This window comes from Lissotriton helveticus (genome assembly GCF_964261635.1).
Source record: "Lissotriton helveticus chromosome 1_1 unlocalized genomic scaffold, aLisHel1.1 SUPER_1_unloc_9, whole genome shotgun sequence".
NCBI lineage: Eukaryota > Metazoa > Chordata > Amphibia > Caudata > Salamandridae > Lissotriton > Lissotriton helveticus.
Window position 1 is genome coordinate 539,341 of NW_027611736.1, and position 27,895 is coordinate 567,235.

The 27,895-nt window shown below is 49.4% G+C and overlaps 1 long non-coding RNA gene across 1 annotated transcript; it reads right to left on the reverse strand.

The window, feature by feature from the left end:
- On the reverse strand, positions 1 to 27,648 carry LOC144806593 (uncharacterized). Its single transcript, XR_013605840.1, has 4 exons — positions 27,595 to 27,648; positions 24,841 to 24,959; positions 15,778 to 15,846; positions 1 to 571 (listed from the first exon to the last, which is right to left on the reverse strand). It is a non-coding gene; the product is annotated as an uncharacterized LOC144806593 (long non-coding RNA).
- Positions 27,649 to 27,895: the final 247 nt, after the last annotated feature.

Sequence of the window (27,895 nt, forward strand, 5' to 3'; positions counted from 1 at the left end):
CAGAGTGGGTCGAGGTAGTATATCCTGAGGCAGATAGTCTCAAACTTGCGTAACTGGTTAAAAACGGTTGTTGAACAAAGGTGATTTTCCAATCTTTTGGTTGTTAGCGTGTCAGGTTCGGAGTCTTCTTTCAGTGTCTTTTCTTTGATGGTTTGCAGAAGAAACCTTTTGTTATATCTTTCTTTTATGCAGTGTGTGCTTCCTCTCTGGAATTACATGATGCTTTAGATCATGCGTGCTTTAGATGAACGTTATTCTGTCATGCTGAGGCAATTTGTCTTTCTGATAATATTTCAGATGAGGATGTTGTGATTGCTCTTTCTGGCACTATTTCCGATGCTGTGTGGACAGATATGCCTTTTTTCTGGGTTAATGAAATGCAAAATTAGAGACTTCACTTACAGGTATAGTACTTCCTCAGCTCCCACTTCCTCGCCACACCTAGATTTTGGAAATTGTTTAAACTTAGAATGCTGGATGTCCTTCAGTTTTTCAAAATAATCCTTCTTATGGCACTGACTTCAGTTGGCTGGTGCTAAATCTTGCTTTCTTCGTCCGTAATTTCAATCACCTATAGTATTAAAATTAAATAGTTAATACATGTAAATATCCCCAAAAATAATCTACAAGCCATATCAAAGCAGAATTGCAAAATTTTGAAAGTGTTGAGCTGTTCTTCAGACAGAGCAGAGTGTAGAATGGTAGCCTGAGAGTACTTGGATCTAGGAGTGAGGATTTGTAGAATTTCCAACGTTTTATTAAGCTCAGAAAGGATACATGTACCCTATTGACTTGAAACATAGAATCCCAAAAGCAGACATTAAAGTCATATGGACTGGCACCAAAAAGATATTGAAAATAGAATACTATTAATTAATTTTTAATGTAGATTTCTAGGATGGGAATTTCCCCTCCACGGACAACAGGCGTTTCCCCCTGCCCTGAGTTACCACCTACTTGTATCTGGTAACCTGACTTTTGAGCTCTGGCCTCTGCCGCACGCAAATCTATTGTGTGTTGCGAGGACTATGCCTAGACCTATCCCTCAACTATGGTCCAGAGTATGAATCAAGGGTAATGAAATTAAGGAGTACTTTCATGTGTTCATTTTATTCCACCTGATTATCAGTCGTTAGGCTTTTCTGCACCTGGATTTAGAAAAACAGGACACAATTTTTTTCCAGACAGAAAAATTAGACTGACAAGACCCACAAGACTCGGTGCAGCAGAAGCAGCCAAGACTTATGCTGTTTTTTTACTACCTGGGGGAAACACACAATTCTTCCCTCTGTTAGAAATATCTTTCCCCTTCCCTCCCCTGCTTTGCCCATCTCCCCCCCAACCAACCACATGCATATATCTACCTCCTGCTTAAAACAAGTGGTAAATAAAAGCAGAAAAACAGTATGAAATAGTGAATGGCATGTGGTTTGACAGGCAGAAGAATCTGTTCCTCGTGGCAACTCTCCAGTAAATGGCGTCAAAACTGTACTGCACGTTACTGGGATAAAGCTACCACAAAACAATTACATGAGATTTTTCTACCACCGCAGTACTGTGCAACTTCTAACAAGGGACTATGAGAGGCCTTGGACCGGTCCTGTGACCTGGAGGGTCACACCAAGTGTGCCCTTATTTAAGGCAGAGGACTGTCATGGGTTTAACAGCTAGAGCGGTGGTGGCAATGCACCCTGTTGTAAGGATCAATAGCCTGATTAGATCTTTGCATCATGGTCAGTGGAGTGGCTTTCTACTGACACACCCATGTAATGCTCCATTTCTAAACCTGTGCCCAGACTTTGCGATAACATCAATTGCATTTAGGGTGTTGGTGTGCGTAGCATAAATGCAATGTGAGAGTGCGACAGAGTAAACACCATATCCTGTCTGCCAGTTGTGTATACAAGTGGGACCATCTATCCCTCATTTATACCAGAGTTCAAAGTCCTCTGTTACCAAGGAATAATGTGCTCTACAAAGTACTCAGGTGTCTGCTGTGCCACCAGGGATGGTGTCAGCCTGACAGTTTATCTAAGTTGAATGGACATCACCTGTAGGCTGAATTACTTAATGGAGAAGCTGTGTAACTGTCCTGAAGAGCCTAGAAGTCTGCCTAGAAGCCTGCCTGTCTGGTAAGAAAAGGAAGGGAGTTTCACTATCCAGCAGGAGGACAAGGCTGTCCTGGAAAAAGCAAGGTCCGACACATCCTCGTTATCTGTAGGGCGAGCCGGAAAGCCATCCAGCAAGACCAGCTAGTCTGAGGGATGCCAAGACTCTCCCAACAGTTCAAGGCAGAAAATAAAACTCTACGTCAACATGATTGTTGAGGCCCAGTAGGACGATTGTGTGCTGCCAACAGGCCCATTCAAGGTTGCATTTGCCAAATTCCTAACACAACAGAGTCTGAATCTACTGACTTCCTGGAGAGCCTGTGTTGGGCTTTTAGCTGCTGAATTTCTGACTACTCTGTGTCAGAGGTCCATGAGGGACTACAACTACTCCAGTGTCGAACACCCTGGCTGAGCTCACGCCTGTGGTCCAGCCGGCCACAATGTGGGCTCAATTGCTGGTCAGGCCTCCAGAGGGGCTGCACTTACAGACAGGCCAGGTGTGACTGCTATCCTGGGGCGATTCAAAAAGGGGGTGGTGATGGACAGAGTATCTGAATTAAGCAGAACACTCCTACCCAGTCAAAAGATCAGGGCTTGATCCATCACCGTTTTTTAGCTCACTGCACCATCCCAGTTCAGAACCTGGCTACATGCAAATTAGTCTAACCCTGGCCTAGTGCATCATGGGAACAGGGCAGACCAAACTACCAAGCCAATTCTTTACTGGAAAGGAAACAAGCTTCCGGGGACCGGTTTCTGACATTGCAGACGTGTTCGGCCCGGCTTGCTTGAATCCTGATGGTGCAATGAGCAAGGGACTCACATCTGAGTATACCCTTCCACGCTTATGGTGGACAAAATGATTCAGAAAAGGGGGGTGGTGATGAACAGAGTGTCTGAATTAAGCAGACCACTCTTACCCAGTCCAAAGATCAGGGCTTGATCCATCACCGTTTTTTAGCTCACTGCACCATCCTAGCTGAGAACCTGGCTACATGCAAATTAGTCTGTTCCTGTCCCAGTGCATGATGGGAACAGGGCAAACCAAACTACCAAGCCAATTCTTATACTGGGAAGGAAACAAGCTTCCGGGGACCGGTTTCTGGCATTTCAGCCGTCGTCGGCCCGGCTTGCTTGAATCCTGATGGTGCAATGAGCAAGGGACTCACATCTGAGTATACCCTTCCACGCTTGTGGTGGCTAAAACATTCAAAAAGGGGGTGGTGATGGACAGAGTATCTGAATTAAGCAGAACACTCCTACCCAGTCAAAAGATCAGGGCTTGATCCATCACCGTTTTTTAGCTCACTGCACCATCCCAGTTCAGAACCTGGCTACATGCAAATTAGTCTAACCCTGGCCCAGTGCATCATGGGAACAGGGCAGACCAAACTACCAAGCCAATTCTTTACTGGAAAGGAAACAAGCTTCCGGGGACCGGTTTCTGGCATTGCAGCCGTCTTCGGCCCGGCTTGCTTGAATCCTGATGGTGCAGTGAGCAAGGGACTCATGTCTGAGCATACCCTTCCACACTTGTGGTGGCTAAAACGATTCAAAAAGGGGGTGGTGATGGGAGTATCTGAATTAAGCAGAACACTCCTACCCAGTCAAAAGATCAGGGCTTGATCCATCACAGTTTTTTAGCTCACTGCACCATCCCAGTTCAGAACCTGGCTATATGCAAATTAGTCTAATACTGGCCCAGTGCATCATGGGAACAGGGCAGACCACACTACCAAGCCAATTCTTTACTGGAAAGGAAACAAGCTTCCGGGGACCGGTTTCTGGCATTGCAGCCGTCTTCGGCCCGGCTTGCTTGAATCCTGATGGTGCAGTGAGCAAGGGACTCATGTCTGAGCATACATTTCCACATTTGTTGTGGCTAAAACGATTCAAAAAAGGGGTGGTGATGGACAGAGTATCTGAATTAAGCAGAAGACTCCTACCCAGTCAAAAGATCAGGGCTTGATCCATCACCGTTTTTTAGCTCACTGCACCAGCCCAGTTCAGAACCTGGCTACATGCAAATTAGTCTAACCCTGGCCCAGTGCATCATGGGAACAGGGCAGACCAAACTACCAAGACTATTCTTTACTGGAAAGGAAACAAGCTTCCGGGGATCGGTTTCTGGCATTGCAGCCGTCTTCGGCCCGGCTTGCTTGAATCCTGATGTTGCAGTGAGCAAGGGACTCATGTCTGAGCATACCCTTCCACACTTGTGGTGGCTAAAACGATTCAAAAATGGGGTGGTGATGAAGAGAGTATCTGAATTAAGCAGAACACTCCTACCCAGTCAAAAGGTCATGTGGCACAGCGAGGAGGATGCTGACAGGTGGTGAGCCCACAAATTAACACGGAGAGGCGAGGCAAGCAGAGTCTTGAGGCAGGCGCCTGCTCCGAGTCTCCAACATGTAAATCACACAAAAGCCACATCAAAGGGACAATCATTGCATCGGACAATTTGCAAAGTAGTGACATTTCTTCTGAAGTACTGAGGGAGAGAAACTCAACATTGGGCGAAAGCGTGGGGATTAAAGCTAAAGGGCTCTAGTCATCAAGAGTATCTGGCTGTTGGCAAAGCCACGTTTAGAAGGAGGGGCGGGGATGACGTTGCTTTAATATGTTCAGTTACCAAAAAAAAGTAATGTGGAAATTTAAAGCTCATTATAGCAAGCTTTACACTCTTCTTTTTTGCAGGCCGTAGTTAATAATAAATTCCCGAAACCTATTGGTCAGACTTTTCGAAAGCCTTACTATAATCTCGCCGATGGCTTAGATGAGACTTAAAAAGGAATAGCGTGCCACATCATTTCATATACTGGCATCTGCCATCAGGCGTGCATAGGATCAGCAACAAATGTTTTTTTGCACAGCATCGCCCAGAAGCCTTGGCAAAGCCAATGGGACCCAAAGGCAACACCTGTTGGCTTTACCAGTGCTTGTTTTATTTTCTTGGTAAGGTGGTGGCAGAGGCTTTTCGCTTTCAGGGTGGGGATGGAGGAAGCGGGAGGTGACTGAACGAGGCAGAGCTACTTTGTTCTTATGTGTTATTGATGTGTGTTTAATTTTTTTTGGGGGGTAGGGGTGTCTTCTGATCTTGCCTCGCTGCTCTAGGGGATTGAAGGATGTGTTCGGAACATATTTAATAAAACATTATGTAATGCTTCACACTGCACGTTGCCATTTCTGAGCGATGTAATGAGCCGTCGGAAGTGTTACTTTAGTTTATGCTACTCAATTTACCGACTTCAGAAAGATGGCAGTCCGATCCAGCCATGCCTGAATTCGTGACTTGTAGCTCAGTGGGATGTTGGTGCGAGCGTTGACTCACTGGGCTATCTCGCGAGTGATGACGAGTTATTGGTTTTATATACTGTCTATTAAAAGGGAAGGGGCGTGCCTGTCCAAAGGCGGGCTCGGGCTCGGTCTGGGGGGGAAGTGGGGAGGGTTAGGGAAGGGGTCTGACTGGAGGTCTTGAGCTGCGGGGCCTGATGGATGCTCGTGTCTAAACCCGCAGCCCCTCCCCCCGTCATCTAACCTACTTTCCCTTGGATAACGCGGTTAGCCGGATTTAATCTAGGGGGGGCACACCAGCTGTACCCTGCCGCCCAAGCCCGCAGGTGCCGTCGCTTCCTGTGCTGCAGCACCGCACTGCCCCACCCTCCCGGACCAAGGCTTTCCATACCCATTGTGTCTTACCACCCTCCTGTGGTGGCGCGCCCTCGTAATTTTGGCTCTCAGTTCTTGAGTGAGATATAAAAGTGCTGGTAATCGCTGTCTCAGAGTGCCGAGAATTGCGGGTATCTCCCATCCATGGCACTGTTCCAGCCATCTGCTGGGCACACTGCCAGCCACAGAGCTGGCCTCACCCCTCAGTTGGCACTGTGGGCACTGCCTCTGTGGTTGGCAACCCTCTTCTGGGCGCACTGTCCTCCCCAGAGCTGGTCTCGCTCCTCGGTTGGCACTGTGGGCACTGCCTCTGTGGTTGGCAGCCCTCTGCTGGGCGCACAGTCCCCCCCAGAGCTTGTCTCACTTCTCGGTTGGCACTGTGGGCACTGCCTCTGTGATTGACAGCCCTCTGCTGGGCGCACTGTCCTCCCCACAGCTGGCCTCGCCCCTCGGTTGGCACTGTGGGCACTGCCTCTGTGGTTGGCAGCCCTCTGCTGGGCGCACTGTCCTCCCCAGAGCTTGTCTCACTTCTCGGTCGGCACTGTGGGCACTGCCTCTGTGATTGACAGTCCTCTGCTGGGCACACTGTCCTCCCCAGAGCTGGTCTCGCCCCTCGGTTGGCACTGTGGGCACTGCCTCTGTTTTTGGCAGCCCTCTGCTGGGCGCACTGTCCTCCCCAGAGCTGGTCTCGCCCCTCGGTTGGCACTGTGGGCACTGCCTCTGTGGTTGGCAGCCCTCTGCTGGGCGCACTGTCCTCCCCAGAGCTGGTCTCGCCCCTTGGTTGGCACTGTGGGCACTGCCTCTGTGGTTGGCAGCCCTCTGCTGGGCACACTGTTCTCCCCAGAGCTGGTCTCGCCCCTCGGTTGGCACTGCCTCTGTGGTTGGTAGCCCTCTGCTGGGCGCACTGTCCTCCCCAGAGCTGGTATCACCCCTTGGTTGGCACTGTGGGCACTGCCTCTGTGGTTGGCAGCCCTGTGCTGGGCGCACTGTCCTCCCCAGAGCTGGTCTCACCCCTTGGTTGGCACTGTGTGCTGTGGCTGGCTGGCCTCTGATTTTAAGACATAGACATTTTCTGCCTGTTTTGAAGAAACTACCTCAATCCTCTCCGGCGCCGGGGACCCAACTCTCCTTTCTCTCTTTCCAGGGGCGTCAGATCTGATAACGCCCCCCCCCCCCAGATTACCACGCCCTCCTCAAACTTGGCCGGTGCTGACTTGCACCCCCTTCTCGGTGCCAGTGACGTCTCCCTCCAGTTTCCTCCTCGCAAATACCTCCAAATCTCCCACTTACCACACCCCCTCCCCCCTCCTCACTCTATCCTACAAGTGGGCAGTGAAATCCCTCCAGCATGATCTCCTAGTTGCCAAACCTTACTTGACGGCCCTAAATCTGTGAACTGCAGCTGCTCCCCCCCTTATTAACTACTTTAGCTGTGACTTCCCCGGTTGGCAGTGTTCCCCCCCACTTCCCCGCCCCCTGTTGACACTGAATTTAGCCCATCCGATCACTTGGTCCGCAGTGCCAACTCCAACTCCATTATTTGTCATTAAAGCCTTAATCTGCCCCCTCTGCCCACGGCCCCGCCCCCTCCTTGGGGGCTCTCTGTCTGGATAGAGTGCTCTGTGGCGCTGGAGCAGGGGCCCTCGCTCGTCTGCCCCCCCCCCAGTACAACCAGTGCCGGGAGTGTGAGGGGACTGGGGGTCTGGGGAAGAGTCACATCTGGACTGCAGGGCCCTGGAGATGCGGGGACAGTAAGTGGGGGCGGGTCTCGGTGGGAGGCTGCCCCCCTCCCCTCACCGAAGCCTCACTTTATCCTCAGCCTGCAGCGTCCAGGGTGGGGCCGGTGCCCCAGGCACCTCCCGTGAGGACTCTAGGTAGGATTGTCTAGCGCCTAGAAGCGAGGAGAGGGGTGGGCTGCGGGGTCAGCGTCTCTGTGCACCACTTGCACTGGTGTGTCTTAGCACGATTGTTTCTGATGTGCCTGTGAGTCTGTCAGACGGGGGCACCATTCCAGCTCTGAGTGTGCCCAGCTCTGAGTGTGCGTGTGCCCAGCTCTGAGTGTGCGTGTGTCCAGCTCTGTGTGTGCGCGTGTCCAGCTCTGACTGTGTGTGCGCGCGTCACAACGGCCCATTTCAGAGCAACCTAATAACCCCCTGTCTTTCTCTCCTCAGGTGTGCGTGATGAGAGCCCTGCCCCCCTTCACCCTGCTGGTACTCCTGCTGTGCCCCTGGCATGCCACGGCCCACCCTACCTTCCATCACCCGAACACAGCCTTCAACCACTTGGCGCTAGACCGAGAGACGCGCATGCTGTATGTCGGCGCTGTGAACCGCCTCTTCCAGCTCTCGCCAGACCTGGAGCTGGTGGGCGAGGAAAAGACCGGCCCGGTGGATGACAGCCCCGACTGCCTGCCGTTCAAGGACGTGCAAGAGTGCCTGCAGGCCCGGCCCACCGACAACGGCAACAAGCTGCTGGTGGTCAACGGGTGCGGCCGGGAGCTGGTCGTGTGCGGACAAGTCTTCCAGGGACTCGGTGGCCGAGGTGCTCTACTACCCGGTGGACCCCGGGGACAACCAGTTTGTGGCCGCCAATAACGTGCGGGTGACCACAGTGGCCCTGGTGGGCAGCACCACGGATGGACGCCAGCTGATGATCGTGGGGCGCGGCCTGACGGCCAGGCTGTCCGCCGGCATTCCTCCCATCACCGTGCGCCAGCTCAACCAAACGCCCGTCTTCTCCAACGAGGGCCTGGGCAAGCTGGTGGTCAGATCTGATAACGACCCCCCAGATTACCACGCCCTCCCCAAACTTGGCCGGTGCTGACTTGCACCCCCTTCTCGGTGCCAGTGATGTCTCCCTCCAGTTTCCTCTTTGCAAATACCTCAAAATCTCCCACTTACCACGCCCCTCCCCCCCCCTTCACTCTATCCTGCAAGTGGGCAGTGAAATCCCTCCAGCTGGATCCCCTAGTTGCCAAACCTCACTTGACGGCCCTAAATCCGTGAACTGCAGCTCCCCCCCCTTAGTAACTACTTTAGCTGTGACTTCCCCGGTTGGCAGTGTTCCCCCCCACTCCCCCGCCCCCTGTTGACACTGAATTTAGCCCATCCGATCACTTGGTCCGCAGTGCCAACTCCAACTCCATTATTTGTCATTAAAGCCTTAATCTGCCCCCTCTGCCACGGCCCCGCCCCCTCCTTGGGGGCTCTCTGTCTGGATAGAGTGCTCTGTGGCGCTGGAGCAGGGGCCCTCGCTCGTCTGCCCCCCCCCCCAGTACAACAAGTGCCGGGAGTGTGAGGGGCCTGAGGGTCTGGGGAAGAGTCACATCTGGACTGCAGGGCCCTGGAGATGCGGGGACAGTAAGTGGGGGCGGGTCTCGGTGGGAGGCTGCCCCCCTCCCCTCACCGAAGCCTCACTTTATCCTCAGCCTGCAGCGTCCAGGGTGGGGCCGGCGCCCCAGGCACCTCCCGTGAGGACTCTATGTAGGATTGTCTAGCGCCTAGAAGCGAGGAGAGGGGTGGGCTGCGGGGTCAGCGTCTCTGTGCACCATTTGCACTGGTGTGTCTTAGAACGATTGTTTCTGATGTGCCTGTGAGTCTGACAGACGGGGGCACCATTCCAGCTCTGAGTGTGCCCAGCTCTCAGTGTGCGTGTGCCCAGCTCTGAGTGTGCGTGCGTCCAGCTCTGTGTGTGCGCGTGTCCAGCTCTGACTGTGTGTGCGCGCGTCACAACGGCCCATTTCAGAGCAACCTAATAACCCCCTGTCTTTCTCTCCTCCGGTGTGCGTGATGAGAGCCCTGCCCCCCTTCACCCTGCTGGTACTCTTGCTGTGCCCCTGGCATGCCACGGCCCACCCTACCTTCCAGCACCCGGACACAGCCTTCAACCACTTGGCGCTAGACCGAGAGACGCGCATGCTGTATGTCGGCGCTGTGAACCGCCTCTTCCAGCTCTCGCCAGACCTGGAGCTGGTGGGCGAGGAAAAGACCGGCCCGGTGGATGACAGCCCCGACTGCCTGCCGTTCAAGGACGTGCAAGAGTGCCTGCAGGCCCGGCCCACCGACAACGCCAACAAGCTGCTGGTGGTCAACGGGTGCGGCCGGGAGCTGGTAGTGTGCGGACAGGTCTTCCAGGGACTCGGTGGCCGAGGTGCTCTACTACCCGGTGGACCCCGGGGACAACCAGTTTGTGGCCGCCAATAACGTGCGGGTGACCACAGTGGCCCTGGCGGGCAGCACCACGGATGGACGCCAGCTGATGATCGTGGGGCGCGGCCTGACGGCCAGGCTGTCCGCCGGCATTCCTCCCATCACCGTGCGCCAGCTCAACCAAACGCCCGTCTTCTCCAACGAGGGCCTGGGCAAGCTGGTGGTCAGCGACTTCTCAGACTACAACAACCACTTCATGGGGGTCTTCGGCCACGCTGGCCATGTCTACTTCCTCTTCTTCAGGCGCGGGCCCATGACGCAGCTGGAGTACGCCAGCTACGTGGCCATGGTGTGCGACCAGAACCTGCTGCTTTCCTCTTACGTGGAGATGCAGCTGGTCTGCCAGGACTCCAAGGGCAAGAACTACAACCTGGCGCAGGCCGCCCACCTGCAAGCCCAGGAGGGGGGGGGGAGCAGCCACGCTCTTCGTGGTCTTCGCCGCTGGGGTGGCCTCCATCCCAAGCGCCACCCAGGACACGGCCATGTGCGCCTTCAGCCTGGAGGAGGTGGACGCGCAGCTGGAGAGGGCCAGGATGCTGAGCTACACCAAGGCCAGCCGCGACGAGCAGCGCCAGCAAGTGGCAGTCATCGAGTATGGAGTTACCTCCAGCTGTGGGATGCTGCCAGAGGTAAGCTGGGATGGAAGGGGGATCTCCTGGGTTTCACATCAGAGTATGGGGTAACCACCAGCTGCAGGGTGCTGCCAGAGGTAGTATGGGATGGAAGGGGGATCTCCTGGGGTTCACCTCAGAGTATGGGGTGCTCACCAGCTGCAGGGTGCTGCCAGAGGTAGAATGGGATGGAAGGGGGATCTCCTGGGGTTCACCTCAGAGTATGGGGTGATCACCAGCTGCAGGGTGCTGCCAGAGGTAGATTGGGATGGAGAGATCTTCTGGGGTTCACCTCAGAGTATGGGGTGATCACCAGCTGCAGGGTGCTGCCAGAGGTAGAATGGGATGGAAGGGGGATCTCCTGGGGTTCACCTCAGAGTATGGGGTGATCACCAGCTGCAGGGTGCTGCCAGAGGTAGACTGGGATGGAGAGATCTTCTGGGGTTCACCTTGGAGTAAGGGTGACCACCAGCTGCTGGGTGCTGCCAGAGGTAGACTGGGATGGAGAGATCTTCTGGGGTTCACCTCAGAGTATGGGGTGATCACCAGCTGCTGGGTGCTGCCAGAGGTAGACTGGGATGGAGAGATCTTCTGGGGTTCACCTTGGAGTAAGGGTGACCACCAGCTGCTGGGTGCTGCCAGAGGTAGTTTGGGATGGAGAAGAGATCTCCTGAGGTACGCCTCAGAGTATGGGGTGACCTCCAGCTGCAGGATGCTGCCAGAGGTAGATTGGGATGGAGAGGAGATCTTCTGGGGTTCACCTTATAGTAAGTGTTGGACCTGGCCCTGCCCAGGTGCGGGTGGCATGACCTCGTAGTAGTTGACAGCCATCTTGTTTTAGTAGCTTTTCGATCCAGTCCCCTTATTATTTATCTGACCCAGGGAACATAGGAAAAATATGAGACTGTCACCCCTAAAATCAGAATTACGTGATACACTCTTTAGGAAGAGTGCTCTCCACCTCCTAGGTCTAGAAATAGGACTTCTGGACCGGGACTATCCTCCAGGCAATCTAGCTGGACGATACTGCTATGATGTGTATTCCCCATCTGGAGACAGTGACAGGGCCTGGGGAAACTCCGCCATCTGGTATCTGCTGTCTGCCCTTTAGATTAGAGGGGAGGAGTAGTTTTGGGCTGCGTCCTGGCCTCCACAATGCCGGCGCCGCTTCCTGCTGGGCGGCTGACGACCCTACCTTCCTGCTTCAAAGGATGAGGTGGCCCATGACGGGAGCCACCCCCGACCGGGCCTAAGGGAGGGAAACCCCCGGCCTACATGAAAGGAGATCAAAGACAGTTTGAGGGATAAAAGAAGGACGCTGGAACTAGAGAATCAGATCTGCTAGGGGAACCTCCAAAGAGGTACCCCCGGGAGCCCTCCTAAGGCACGACGGGTGTGCCTATCACCAAGAGCCCTGCTGACGCTGTCGCGGCTCCAAGTCCTCGCTATCCACAAGGGCCCTGCTGACGCTGTCGCGGCCCCAAGCCTTAGCCATCACCTGAGCCCTGCTGGCGCTGTCGCGGCTCCAAGTCCTCGCTATCCACAAGGGCCCTGCTGACGCTGTCGCGGCCCCAAGCCTTAGCCATCACCTGAGCCCTGCTGGCGCTGTCGCGGCTCCAAGTCCTCGCTATCCACAAGAGCCCTGCTGACGCTGTCGCGGCTCCAAGTCTTTGCTATCCACAAGGGCCCTGCTGACGCTGTCGCGGCCCAAAGCCTTCACCATCACCTGAGCCCTGCTGACGCTGTCGCGGCTCCAAGTCTTCGCTATCCACAAGAGCCCTGCTGACGCTGTCGCGGCTTCAAGCCTTCGCTATCTACTAGGGCCCTGCTGACGCTGTCGCAGCCTCAAGATTTCGTCATCACCTGAGCCCTGCTGATGCTGTCGCGGCTCCAAGTCTTCGCAATCCATAAGAGTCCTGCTGACACTGTCGCGGCTCCAAGTCTTCGCTATCCACAAGGGCCCTGCTGACGCTGTCCCAAGCCTTCGCCATCACCTGAGCCCTGCTGACACTGTCGCGGCTCCAAGTCCTCGCTATCCACAAGAGCCCTGCTGACGCGACCAATCACAGCCAACACGCGTTTCGTCACATCCGTGACTTTCTCAAGGCTCTTGAACTGCTCGAATAGTTGTTGGAAATATCAGTGGCTCTGTGATAACGAATAGAAAGGTCCTCTTCAACTGGCATTCAGTAGTTAAAACATGCAGGAACATTCCCTTATTTCCTATTCGGTTCTGAGACAGGAGATACGTCCTCCTTCGAAAATCTTTCGTAAAGATGTCAAAATAGTAGCATCAATGATTCCTCGTCATGTGGTCAAACCGCGTTCAATTGTTTAGGGCACTATGATAGGACCTTAAAACATGCCGAATCGTTCCTTTCTTTTCCATTCAGTTCTGAGACAGGAGATCTGCCTTTCATAAAATTATTTCCATATAGGTTTGTAAACAGTAACATTAATGATTCCTCGTCATATGGTCAGAACAGTATTCAATTGTCAAGGCTCTATGAAAAGACCCTTAAATACCGGCTTCATGTAGCCTCTGCAAATAGTTCCTCCCATATCGGTAGCCGTGGCATGACGAGGAATCATTGACGCTACTGTTTTGACATCTTTATGAAAGATTTTCGAAGGAGGACGTATCTCCTGAGCCTTGAGAAAGTCACGGTGGTGACGAAACGCACGTTGGCTGTGATCGGTGTTCTTCACAACGAGGACTGGACCACAATGCATATTACACAAACATCTGTTGAATGAATATAGTGACAAATTGTAATGTGCCAGTCCTGTCTTATTATTCTTAATACATTTACCAAGAATGTTCTAATTGGACAGTTCTCGTGGTATCCTGAAAGAGGAAGAATCTCTCCTCATCTTTGTGCTTTTGGTGAGATAGATAGTGTATCACAATTGAATTGATGTGAAATGTTAGGAGTGCTGGGGTTTCCTTCATGTTGATATAGTCCTAGCCCTGATTGGACAAGTCCCGCCATCTTCAAGATCGTGGTGTGAGAAAATGCCATCTTTCTTGCATGGTATGCCCCCACTTTTTGCTGAATGGCTGATGTACTTTGACTGAGTGTGCCCTGGGTTCCTGCCAACCAGCCATCTCGAAATTGGACTCATACCCGTTACCAAGAGTTGATGAGCTAATCGAGAAATTAGACGAAGCCCGATATATAACCACACTCGATCTTACCAAAGGCTATTGGCAGGTACCACTTAAACAGGAAGACCAAGGAAAAAACGCCTTTAGCACACCTAATGGGTTATACAAGTTTACAGTACTGCCTTTTCAGTTACATGGAGCACCCGCGACGTTCCAAAGACTTATGAACAAAGTTCTTTCCCAACAACAAGAGTACTCCTTACCCTACATAGACGATATCATAATATTTAGCCCTAACTGGGAACAACATCTCGTCCATTGTGGGAAGGTATTCCAAACACTTAGGACTGCAGGGCTCCACGTGAACTTCAAAAAGTCCAGGATAGGCTTCACCAAAGTAAAATATTTGGGCTACCTATTGGGGAATGGGGCTACCGCTCCTCAACAAGAGAAAGTGAGAGCAGTCTTAGAAACCCCCTTCCCCACCACCAAAAAAGGCATTAGATTCCTTTTGGGCTTACAAGGCTACTACTGCCGGTTTATACCCAATTATTCTGAAATAGCAGCACCACTAACCGACCTACTGAAGAAAGAGAAAAGGAACAAAGACCTGGTAAATCCCCCACAGGCCGCCGGAAAGGCATTCCACGAGCTCAAGCAAGCCTTAACGTCCAGCCCTATCCTTATTTTACCCAACTTCAGGGAACCCATTATCCTACAAACAGATGACTCGGAAGTAGGTCTGGGGGCCATTCGTTCCCAACAAACAAAAGAAGGCCTTGAGTGCCCGGTCCTCTTTATCAGCCGTAATTTATTTCCAAGAGAGAAGAAATATTCTACGGTTGAGAAAGAGTGCTTAGCTATAAAATGGGCTGTAGAGAAGTTTCACTATTATCTGGAGGGATCTCTTTTTGTCCTGTATACTGATCACGCCCCCCTCTTGTGGATGAGTCATAACAAAGGGAATAACCCCAGTGTCCTCAGGTGTTTTTTGGCTTTGCAACCCTACTGTAAATGGAAAAAATTAAAATCTGTATTTGTAAAGCACAAACTACTTACCCATACGGGTCTCAAGGCGATGGGGGCCGCTGTGGAAATTAAGTGAGATATTGACCAGAGTCACAGGGTGCTGAGCTCAGCTGCCGACGGAGCCCAGGATCGATCAGTGAACCCTGTGCTCCGAAGTCAGCTGCCCTGGCCGCTGCACCACACCTCTTCACCATTCTACGAGATGGCATTGACTACTCATTTGAGGTCCGTCATAGAAAAGGGTCTGATAACGGCAATGCTGAATTCCCTCATTTCCCCCAAACGGGAAACGTCTGGGGGTGGGGTGTGTCAGGTAGCCCCTGTGGTACACGATGGGATAGAGGATAAGGAGTGCCATGCAATCTCTTCATATATTTCTCCCCTCCTATATTCACAGTCCCGTTTTACCAGTTGTCCGCTTTGCTGTCATCAAGAAGTAGAGAGAGGGGAATTGGCAGGCAGCCCCTTTAAGCCGGAGCTGAGGACGGACATCAGAGGATACACGCTTCAAGAAGGTGGGGTGGAGAGTGCAACAGGTTGGTCAGTAGTTGATCCAGCTACACGCAGCACGGGAATGCGAGATGGAGAAACTAGCAGGGGAAGACTGGAAAGACGGAGAAGACCTAACAGCCTTCAAAAGAGAAAAACGGAGCCCAGGGGAGGTCACAGCTTGTCAGCGAGCGGAACACCTGAAACTGGTGGAGGAGGGAAAGCCGAAACAGAAGGAGACCAGACCTCACTGAAGGACGCAGAGTCACCACGCCGTGGCCCCGGAGGGACGTGGCTCTTCCAGGTGCGTGGGCGTCTACAGGGCATTTGGAAAGGGGCTGAGTCAAAGAGGGAGGGGAGGCTGAGGGGGAAAAAGGAACCCTGGGAAAATGAAATAAGTGAGACAGAAAAGAAAGACAAGAGCAGAAATCATCGGCTACTCTTTTTCTTTTGGTTGCTCCAACCTCTACCCCCTCCCTTCACATTTATGCATAGCTATTATTTATCCCTCACATCCTCCCTTGACTAAACCATAAATCAAAAACACTTACCTGAGTCTTTTCCTTCTGTCTGAGGGACGACGGCGGCCGAGGCTCACCTAAGGGACTGAAGTGAAAGACCTTGTGGGAAAGAATAATATAAAAGAGACAATCAATCATTGTGATTTCCTGTAATACTAATAAAAAGTGCATACCAAGAAATTATTCAATGCAGTGCTCCTTCTTAACCGACTCTTCTAGAACGGGGAGCTACATACTTTGCCTAGAGGGAATGGGAGACAGACACACAGAGACCAACAGAGACACACACGGGAAAGCATAGTAGGACAACGCTACATACAGTTGTTCTATGCTTGCATATGTACATTGTTTTAGAAAGATGGTGGAACTATTCATTTTGTTCAATGTGCTTATACTGCTAATTACTTTTATCTGATTCTATTATCATTGCAGCACATACATTCTATACAAGAATTACGATGGTTCGATTAATAATGAAAATGCTAATGTTATGTTATTTTAATTTGATATCGCGCACAAATTACCCCTAAGCAGAAACTACTTTAAGGAGAAATTTAGGATTGGTACGTAGAACCACTCTATCTTTGTGAAGTTGAAAGAAAGGCTCTTGTATAGTTAATGCCTGAAGTTCCTCAACTCTCCTTAGTGAGGTTATCGTTATGGGGAAAGCAACTTTCCATGATAGGAATTGTAACGGACATTTGTGCATTGGTTCAAAAGGCAGGCCCATTAGCCTTGTAAGAACTATGTTTAAGTTCCACTCTGGAGCAGGGGGAATACTTGGCGGTATAACCCTTTTTAATCCTTCCATGAAGACTTTAATCACTGGTACTCTGAAGAGAGATAGGTGTTGTCTATTTTGCAAGTATGCAGCTACGACTCCCGGGTGTAAACAAATGGATGTGTTAGTTAATCCACATTACTGTAAATGCAACAGTTAACAAATGATGTTCTGCACAAACGCATCAAGATGATTGATATTGTTGTTGTTACAAAAGGAAACAAAATGTTTCCATTTGCTGCATAACATGCTCTTGTAGTAAGCTTACTAGCTTCCTTGAAAATATTCATATAGTCTGGTGGTAGTTGTAAATAACCAAACTCTACGACTTCAGGAGCCAAATCGCTAGGTTGAGTTCTCTGGGAATTGGATGTCTGATTTCTCCATGGCTCCGAGTGAGGAGACAAGGTGTGAGATGTAGCTTTTGATGTGGAACTACTGAGAGTTCTAAGGATGAGAGTACCAAGGTTGACGAGAACATGTGGGGGCTATTAAGATGAGTGAGGGAAATTTGTCTGAGTTTCCGAACTAGTAATGGAATTAGCAGGAGAGGTGGAAAAGCATAAGCAAATATCCCTGACCAAATCATCCATAGGGCATTGCCTTCGGATGCTGGGTGTGGGAACCTGGATGCAGAGTTTGGGCTTTTTGCGTTGTGCACTGTGGCAAACAGATCTATCTGTGGAAAACCTCAGTTTTGAACGTAGGGAAGAAGAACTTGGGGATGAAGTTCCCACTCGTGTACTTGCTACCTGTGTCTGCTGAGCAGGTCTGCAATCTGATGGTCTACTCCTGGGAGGTGTACTGCTAGGAGATAGATTTTCTGGTGAATCGCCAAATCCCAAATGCTTTGTGCAAGGTGCGACAGCTGGAGAGAGTGAGTCCCTCCCTATTTCTGTAGGTAGTACATTGCTGTGATGTTCTCTGTGCGTACTCAGACCGTCTTGCCTACAAGTTGGGTGAGAAAAGCTGAGTGCTAGAAACACTGCTAGAAGTTCCCGGTAGTTGATGTGGAGACGTGTGTGTTTGTCCGACTGCAGCCCTTGGACTTTGCAATGTTGAAGATGGGCACCCCAACCGGTTACTGTGGAATCGGGTCTACGAAAGGCCGCCCTTTTGCTAAGTTTTGAGGGTTCCACCACTGCAGCGAGCGATGGTTGCCGCTGTCTACCAACACTAGGTCGGGGTCGCAAATTGCGAGGCTCATTAATATTAATGAGCCTCCCGCAATTTGCGAGCCCATTGGGAATGCCAGCCCTACCAGGAATGGTGGCCTGCTGAGCTCAGCACACCACCATGTCTGGGACTGCTTTTTAATAAAGCAGCTTTTTTTTTCTTTCTGTGCAAGGTGCGACAGCTGGAGAGAGTGAGTCCCTCCCTATTTCTTTAGGTAGTACATTGCTGTCATGTTGTCTGTTCAAACTAAGACAGTCTTGCCTACAAGTTGGGTGAGAAAAGCTGAGTGCTAGAAACACTGCTAGAAGTTCCAGGTAGTTGATGCGGAGACGTTTGTGTTTGTCCGACTGCAGCCCCTGGACTTTGCAATGTTGAAGATGGGCACCCCAACCGGTTACTGTGGAATCGGGTCTACGAAAGGCCGCCCTTTTGCCAAGTTTTGAGGGTTCCACCACTGCAGCAAACGATGGTTGTTGCTGTCTACCAATACTAGCTCGGGGTCGCAAATTGCGAGGCTCATTAATATTAATGAGCCTCCCGCAATTTAAGAGCCCATTGGGAATGCCAGCCCTACCAGGGATGGTGGCCTGCTGAGCTCAGCAGACCACCATATCTGGGACTGCTTTTTAATAAAGCAGCTTTTTTTTCCTTTCTGTTTTTTAAATGCAGGCCGTTTTCCTTAAAGGAAAACGGGATGCATTTTAAAAAAATGAAACGTTTTTGTTTCATTCTTTAAGGTCCCTGGGACCACTGCCGGCCCTTAAAAAATGTTATTAGACACAGTCACAAAGTGGATGGTGTACCCTGGGGACCTCTTTGAAATTGCGACTGCAATGCCACCCTCTTGAAGAGGGTGGTCATTTGCAAGTGTTTTGCGACCGCAATTGTGGTCACCAAACATTCACACATAGCATTGCGGACGCAATTAGGGAGGGAATGCCCCTTCCTAATTGCGACTCGCAATTCCTAAATAGCGAGTCACAAATAAACTGCGACTCGCTATTTTGTAATTGTACACGGCCAACAGTGATTTTGCATGTGCAAACAGGTTTGCAAACCCGTTTGTGCATGCAAAATCACGTCGTACATCTGGCTCCCTGTGATTGATTCCACTGACTCGCTAGACATTGTTGCAGAGGACACATGTGAAGCCTTGCATGAGGTACGATTGCAACGCAGGATGCCATCATTCCCAGCAGTGGCATGAAGACTTTGGCTGGTAATGATTGGTTGAGTTGAAATTGTAATAGTGTGGCCTGGATATTGTGAATCCTGGCTATATTGGGAGTGGCTAGAGCATTGAGAGTGTTGATGGAAGCTCCCAGATAAGATTGCACTTGTGCCGGACACAGGTGAGATTTCTGTGCAATTATTGTAAAACCCAACTGGTGAAGTAGATGTACTGTTGTCCGATTGTGTAGTGTCCTTGGTGAGAGAGAGGATCATCTGGGTGTCGTGGGCATAGAATACTATACTGAGTCCGTGCTGTTTGACGATGGTGACAAGGAGGGCCATGTAGATGTTGAAGAGCGTGTGGCAGAGCGACGATCCTTGTTGTACTCCGTGTTGGACGGTGACCTCAGGGGCAACCAGGAAGTGTACCTGACCACCCTGGGGCCCACCCTCCTAAGTACAAAAGCCGAGCGCTGGCGAGAGACTTCTCAGGAGGAGAGTCTCGAATCTAGGATCGTACACACTATACCAGCACCACACGACAAAGAGACACCACACCGTAGCTTCTTAAGAACGTTCTTTATCTCGTGATGCAAAAGGATCTTTATGATCAGCAAAGGCAGGTATTTACAAATAGGGCAAGGGCCCAGAAAGTCTCTGTCAGGATGGGGGTAGCGGGACAGTCTTATGGTTCAGTGTCAATATCGGTGCGTATCCGGCGCACAGCTCTCAATCCTTGAGCCGGGGGATACGATGTGATCTTTGGGGATCCAGCGGGACCAGGAGAATCAGGGAGCCGCGAGTCACTCAGCCGGGCTCTAGCAGGATGTCAGAGGGCTTACGATCTTTAGGGGAGCCGCGAGTCACTCAGCGGGCTCAGGTGTTCCGAGGTCTGCAAGGGAGCCGCGAGTCACTCAGCTGGACTCAGGTGTTCCAAAGTCTGCAAGGGAGCCGCGAGTCACTCAGCTGGCCTCAGGTGTTCAAAAGGCGCAAGGGGAGCCGCGAGTCACTCAGCAGGGCTCAGAGTTTCCAAAGGCGAATCTGTCGAACGTCCCGGAGCATCCCCAGTTATAGGACTGCTCCTCTTTGATCTCCTGACTTCTGGTATGCCGGGGTAAGGACGTCTAAAATTGGTTCTGGAGGCTCGAGAACATTGTCCTCGGATTTCGGCTAGTCTTTAGAATGTTTTGGCTCAGAAGCGAGATTGTGTTTCGAAGCGGAGGGTTTTGGCTCCGAAGCATGATTGTGTTTTGCGGCGGAGGGTTTCGGCTCCAAACCAGATTTGTCCTTGGAGCATGATGATTTCGGATCCGAAGGTAATTTCTTCTGACTCGATCCGGAGCTGGAAGGCTTGACGGTTTGTTTTGGTGCCGAGGGACGTGGCGTTGGAAACATTGTCTCGGTGCCGACTTTGGCCAGAAGGCAGAGGTGGTGCCGTAGCCTTATGAGTTTTAGAAGAGGATTTAGGGGGCAAGGGTTCTTCGGTACTCACTGTACCATGTCCCGAAGGCACATCTTGGGACTCCAGATAGATTTCGAGCTCGGAATCAGACTCTGGAATCAAGAGGGCCTCTTCTTCTACGGAGGATGCTTCTATCTCTTCTTGGTCAGATTCTTCTGCAAAGATATCCAGTGTGTTGAATGCTTTGGCGCTGCCTCTCTCGTCATCGAGCCTGATGATCGGGTAGAGTCCTCTTGGACCGCAACGACTTACAAGCGTCGCAGTCTTCCTCCTTGTGCTCCGGAGAGAGGCATAAGTTACAAACTTGATGTAGGTCGGTGCGAGGGTAATTGGTGTGGTACCAAGGAAATAAATGGAATGGAGTCTGTTCCATTTGTAGAAGGCTGGCCCTACGTAGCCCGACGGTTGCCCGCAAGGTTTTCTATCGAAAATGGATAGTTTGTCGATTGATCTGAAACGCAGAGAACAAAAAAATGCATACTGAAACAATACTGTTGAGGGTAGAGTGGACTGCGCAGCGAGGGGAACCCGAAGAACGGTTTCGGAGAGCAGCAATAACATCCAAACCTGTTGGGGGTAAAAAACAATCTAACAATGGAGCCAATGCACATGTGCACTATCACCAAAAGGAGGAGTCACCTTACCTCGTGACTGGAAAGACTTCTTCAAAGAAAAACAACTTGCAAACATCCGGACCCAACACAAGATGGCAGGAGTATGCAAAGCATTTACATCTACAGCATACATCCCCTAGGATTAATGGCCCCAAATCCCTGCCGTGGTATCTGGTCATGTTGTTGCTGAGTGTGCCATGAGATGTGGCAGGCTATAGTGCTTGGTGTGATTTGGTCATTTTTGACAAGGTGGAGTGCTGAACGGTTAGGCAAATTTTGATTTTCTTTGTTTTTGGGATCGTGTGATATAGTGCGGTACCTACCGTATGATGTAAATAAATTACATTGCTAATATACCATAAGCATGTGGGGTGAGTGTTTTTTAGAACCGAAGCCTTGCTGATTATATGCAGAATAACAGGTCTGGGAGGTCACTACTGACTAGAGGAGGTTAGCAGCTACACAGGCCTTGGGCATTGATCCTATTGAGGATAATATGTGATGGGCACTGGTGACTGGAGCTGGCTAGTAACAACGCTGGCCTCTGGTATTCATTACGAGCAGGGTAACAATGCATGTCAATATTGACTGAAACTGGTTGGGAGTAGAGTTGACTTCTGGTTTTGAATATTAGCAGGATTTAAGGTACAGGGGTCACTACTGACTGGAGTTACTTAGCAGGATAATAGGTCTCAGGGGGCCAATACTGACTGAAACTGGTTAGTATGATCACTAGTCCCAAGGTGCTACTAATGACTCAAGTTGGCTAGAATGATAACAGGTCCCAGGGGCCAGTACTAACAGGAGCTGGCTAGTAGGCTTACATACAGGTCCAAGGGGCCACTACTGACTGGAGCTGGCTAAAAGAATAACAGGCCCAAGGGTGGTGGGGTGCGAGTGGCACCAGTGACAGGAGTTGACTAGCAGCATTGACAACCTTTGGTATTGATTAAGTGCAGGATTACAGGTCACAGGTGGAACTGCTGAATACAGCTGACTAGCAGCAGTGGTGGACTCTAGGAAGAAGGAAGTGAGAAAGCATAACTGGATATACTGGTTTCTTTAACACCGATTTGGTTCCACATGAATGCCACAACGTGCATTGATATATTACATTACCAAATTACAATATTCTTATATTCATTTGACGTGACTGTTCGCTTTAATATGCCTGCAAAGTTACATGATTCTATTAGGGCTCAGAACCATTTTATTTAGTGATGTCCATCTGCACACTTTCCTGCATCTTGTAGTAAATTGAATATTGACAAACAGAAGTGTTATTTCCAGAAACAGTGAATTCTGTAGTGTGTCTGTGTATCTCTGATCTGCACCTCACGGACTCCTCACATTTCTCTCGAGAGAAGATCCTACCTCCTACTCATTAGTTTCGTTTCAGTAACTGTTTCTATCACGTGTTCATGTTTCATTGACTGGTATTAGGAGAAAAGTGCATAAAAATACATTGTGTAGCATTAGCATTATATAGTCCAACTTGCTTTAGGGTGGATGCTCTCGTTCATTGCAAAGACAATTGTCACTTGTTAGCTTGCTTGGCTTTTGCTATTTTTGCATTAAATGTATGATAGATGTGTTGGCCTCCCGGTGTGTTGTGTTTTATTTTACATATCATAAGAGATGAAGAGGAAAATGACAGTCCAGTATACACATTCTTCATATAAATCAACTCACAGTATACTGTTCTGGAGGTTCAGTCCCACAGACATTATCTCTAACTGAACGCCCTAGGAAGCATGTGCTTTTCAAACCAGTTGCCCTCTGATGCGGCGTCCTCGCTATTGGATAAGTCAATATGTCCTGAATTTTAGGAGGGTTACCGTATCTAGTGCACTCTGTTAGACAGTGCTTACCTGTAGTAGTAAGTAGTTAATGGGCACCTTATCACCTATGCACGGTGCAGGGCTTTGAGTTACAGAGCTCCTCACGCTGTGGAGAAGATTAGGTCACATTTACTAATTTTCCCATATTTGGTCCTGATGAAATGCCAACAGACTGATCCATGACTACACAAGGCATGAAAAACGTTGACCTGAATTATAGACCCCAGCTTACCAGCAGGTCCATAGGTGATCGACACTTTCACACAGTGATAGGGGCCATTAGTTCCTCAATTTCTCTGCCAATGTTTTTAATCTCAACATGGACCAGGATGATCACATTAACTATATTGTGGCAACTGGTTGATAGTTGATCTTATATTCAGGCTTTCACCAATCTCACATCCTATGACACAACATCCTCTGTCCTGCTATGCTCATCCGACGTACTTAATAAAAGATCTCCAACAAAGTGCCCTCTTGTGGTGCCCGCCAGGCATTGTAGCGCCGGCCTGGTGAGGAGTATAGCCCAATGATGAAGCATGCCACCTTCAGGTGAGTGAACACAACTTGTCCTAAAAGCACCTGCTTCCTAGGGTGTCTGCGTTCAGTTACAGATAATGACTCTGGGACTGAATCTCCAGAACAGTATACTGGGATTTGACTGTTTTATTTTAACAAATGTACATAGTCATTCACTGACAGTGAGACGATCGTGAGAGATGCCAGCCTGCAATGCGTGGTGACGAATAGAACCACCGGGGCAGTGTGACCCCCTGTGCACCCTGACGGCTGCCTTTGCATACAAGAAAAAGAATTGAAAACAAACTCAAAACTGCGACTGGATTGCTACGTCCCAGTTATACTCTTCACCATAGGAACCTAGGACGGTCCTACCTTAATGGCCACTGGATGGCCAGACGTAAAGCGCTCCTGTCCTATCTATGTCCTGATGAAGACCCCAGAATGAGGTTTCCACTAACCCTTACACCAGACGGGGTCGAAACGTAGACCAGACCACACCTTTTTCTCTACGCATAGGATAAAATAAATGGAATAAAACAAATCCCATGTAAAAGAGCAATACGGAACTACTGATCTTAATCAGACTGTAAAGGTTTTACTGAATTGCACTGTGATTGTTTTATGGTCACAACACCTTTACCCAGTCCCCACACGTATTCCATCACACCTATCCCACCTAACTACCTCCTTTCCTTTATCACCGAGAGCGCGCTGATATGCAACTATGTAAATAACATGTTAAAACTCATGACTGATACAAGTTATACATTTGATTTGTTTCTAATCAATTGATCTATATGTTTTTCTACAAGTTTTTTTGATTCATTGAATTGATTTATATGTTCTTTACAAACTTTTCTGATCTAAAGATTTCTGGAACTTATTGATTGATGCTAAGTTTCCGTTCTACTATGTGCGAAAATAAAATATGCACTATATAAATGGACTGGTTATGATTTGAGACACGCTATGTTCATATGTGACATTTGATGCTTTGAAAAGAAATACTCTCTGACCACTTCATACGTAACTGTTTTTAATCTCAACATGGACCAAGATGATCACATTAACTATATTGTGGCAACTGGTTGATAGTTGATCTTATATTCAGGCTTTCACCAATCTCACATCTTATGACACAACATCCTCTGTCCTGCTATGCTCATCCGACGTACTTAATAAAAGATCTGCAACAAAGTGCCCTCTTGTGGTGCCCGCCAGGCATTGTAGCGCCGGCCTGGTGAGGAGTATAGCCCAATGATGAAGCATGTCACCTTCAGGTGAGTGAGCACAACTTGTCTTAAAAGCACCTGCTTCCTAGGGTGTCTGCGTTCAGTTACAGATAATGACTCTGGGGCTAAACCTCCAGAACAGTATACTGGGATTTGACTGTTTTATTTTAACAAATGTACATAGCAGATATTGGCGCTTGCTTGTTTCACAAAAATTATCGGATACCTGCCTCGGAGCGCACTTCTTACAGACGAGTACAGGGTTATCATGTTGCAGCTACAAGCTCCTTACCTGTGCGAGTTATCGGGATCGATGCAGGGGGCAGACCCAAACCAGCCACACGTGGCGATCAAAGACAAATACTGAAGAATTAACAGAGCTTCCAAGCTGGTGACCATTACTTAATTGACCTTGAAAATAAAAGACACGTTTTTAGTATTCTGGTGACTCGTGACCATAAAAAACAAAGGATATAAATTCAATATTGTGTCAAATACTTAAAAAATGGAACTGGGGGTGCTGAATCTGATGTTGCCCCAGGTCATGCGTGACACCTTCCACCACTATTGCTTATGGGACTTGTAGTTTTGTTTTTCTCATTAAAAGGATGGGTTCTAAAGTCCCAGTGATCTAAGCGATGTTGGTTAAAATCAGAGGCCTGAGTGAGGGTGAAGCAGGCTCTGCTCTGCTTAGCAGTGAGATGAATGACAGTTCCCCAGCCCTTCCATTCTTTGACAGACAGAGGCTCGTCGGCCATTCATATTTTTTTGCAACAGCAAATAATCTTTTATTGCAACTTGTGTCACTGAAGAGATAAAATCCATGGAAGTGTTTAATTAACTACTGACAAACATGAACAATCAAGAACATGAGTTTCTGGAAAATTATCAAGCACCCAATCAGAATCAGCCGCCCTTCACACCCAGGAATTCTTGAGGCTTTGGAGAGGATGAATTGCACGTGGTATAAGAAGAACAATACATCGACTCAAAGCTCACTTCTCAGGGATGTACTGAACTGCCAGCCTCATGGCACACTTAGCCAGCTCTTCACCTCCTCCTCCTCAAACTGTTGACCAGCTATCAGGGCAAATGAGCCTGCAGCAAAGCATCGCTGGCTTGGTTCCACACCGGACCAGGCAAGGTGGTCAACTCCATACTCCTCCAAGTCAGCAAGCACTCTGGTCGAGCCAGTCCCCACATGAATGTTCCCCATCACAACTATTTTAAGGGTACTAAGTTATGTTTCTGCCAAATGATTGAGTCAAAAATTGAAAGTTTTACTATGAATGCTGAAAGAGAAATCATTACGTTTTTCAATATTTCTGAGTCTGCCACAGTACACAGGAGCATTATTTCTCTACAACAGCAAATCATGTATGTGCGCTGTAGAAAGCATGTTTGAATGAAACATGGAATGCATTGCAGCCAAAAATCCATGCAACAACATAGAGTACAAGATAACTTGTGTTATTATTCCAGCAGAACAAAATGCCATTCCTAATGTGTACGTCATTTTAAAGACAAACCCAGAAAAATGTACAGTCAGTGTTGTTCTTCTGCCTGTTAAAAGACAATCTCCATTAATGTGTCAGGAAATAAAATACTATGAGAAATCCTACTCTATGGCAGGGTGCTGTCTGCCACTATATTGCAGGTTACTTGCAACATAATCTGATTTATACATACATACTCCAGGGTGCTGCCAGCTATCAGGTCTGCACACAGCAGTCTGGAGCCACTCAGGAAGGAGGTAAGCTCTTCATTTCATCTTAAGCCCTTAGGTTACATTCACAGCCTGATGGGTCCGGAGAACTTTATCCTCACTCTAACTGCGCCGACGTAGCCCAACATAGTCTGTGTTGTGTGCTGGGTGATGCCTGGCATCTTATTATCGTTGGTGGATGGATGAAGCTCTGATAAGAGCTACTACAAGAAGAGCAGAGAAACAGGACCACAGATCGCCACAGAGTGATAACTGCCCAGAAGCTGAAGAAAGAACTCTGGAACAGCAAACCTCCTACACCCTGGAGATTCTCCAGAGTAAGCAAATGATGGTAATGAAATGCAAATTGCAGCATTAAGGTCACTGTAACACTGGACAGGGGACGGGAGGAAAAGAACCGGATAATGTTGAGTGGTGGCGTAGTGAACTAACGTCCTCCCCCTCTCTGCCTCATTATCAGCATAACTGGAACAGGGGAGAACCTTGTTCCTGGGACCTAGCCGACGAATTGGATGACGGCCCCTTTAACTGGAAGACACACGAGTACGCAGCTCCGGCCCCTGATGACGACGCGGGATTCCTAGTGGGTAAAAACGCGGAAGAAGATGTCCTGGCGTGTGACGTCACCGACCGAGGATCGAGAGTGGGAGAGTGGCCCGGAGGAGCAGAGAACGTAGCTTTTGCAGGCGAACCAGAGGATGACAGGATTAAGCCAGGGGGCCAAGACGTGGTTCTTGTAAACCGTAGCCGCGTGTGTGCCACAATATATGCCCAACCATTCTTTGTCCTCACCGTGTAAATATACCCCTTCTCACCAGTAATCACGCCTCTGCACCCTTGCACGTTTAATAAAGTGTTTAGCACCTTAGCACGGGTGTCCGCTGCACTTGCCCGGTTCCCTGTGGGAGAGTCCAGATAGAGTACATATCCTGACGACCTGTACCTTTTTCTTTTCCCTGGCGGAGTCCAACTAGGAGTTAGGAAGAATTGAAAATCCCCTGAAGTCTGCTTCTTAACCATCTGGAAACAAGACCATAACCAGACGCCATCACGCACCCCAGAGCTTTTCAGAGAGACACCTTGACACCCTGTCATAAAAAGACGTTTTCCAAAATAAAACCTTACCTACCCCGAACTGGTCTTAGGTCTCTTCTTGATCCCACGCCACAGTCACACACTACAACATCTTTCCCTTTAAACCGAAGATAACAGCTACAATAAAAAACTAACCAAAAAGCAACAAAATTAGAAAATGCATTTCCAAAAGCTGCAAAAGAGAAACTGTTAATACAAATGAACAATATTAAACTTTGTTGGTACCTTAGTAATGTGCTTACTTCTGGGCTTCACTCCATCTGCAGCAATAACGCTCTGAAAGGAGAAAATACTGCTGTGAGTCTCAGAGTCTTCAGTATTACTGGTCTCAGTCACGAAGACTGTGGTGTCGGAAGATAATTTTCTCTTATTTGGCTTCATAGATCCACCAGTCACGCCATCGCTATTAGCAGACAGGCCACTGTCAGCAGCATCATAACTTCAGGCAGACCAGCAAAGCGGATCTCACCACTCACATTGGGTGAACAGACTCGCCTCTGCTATATACATCCACTCTGTTCTCAAA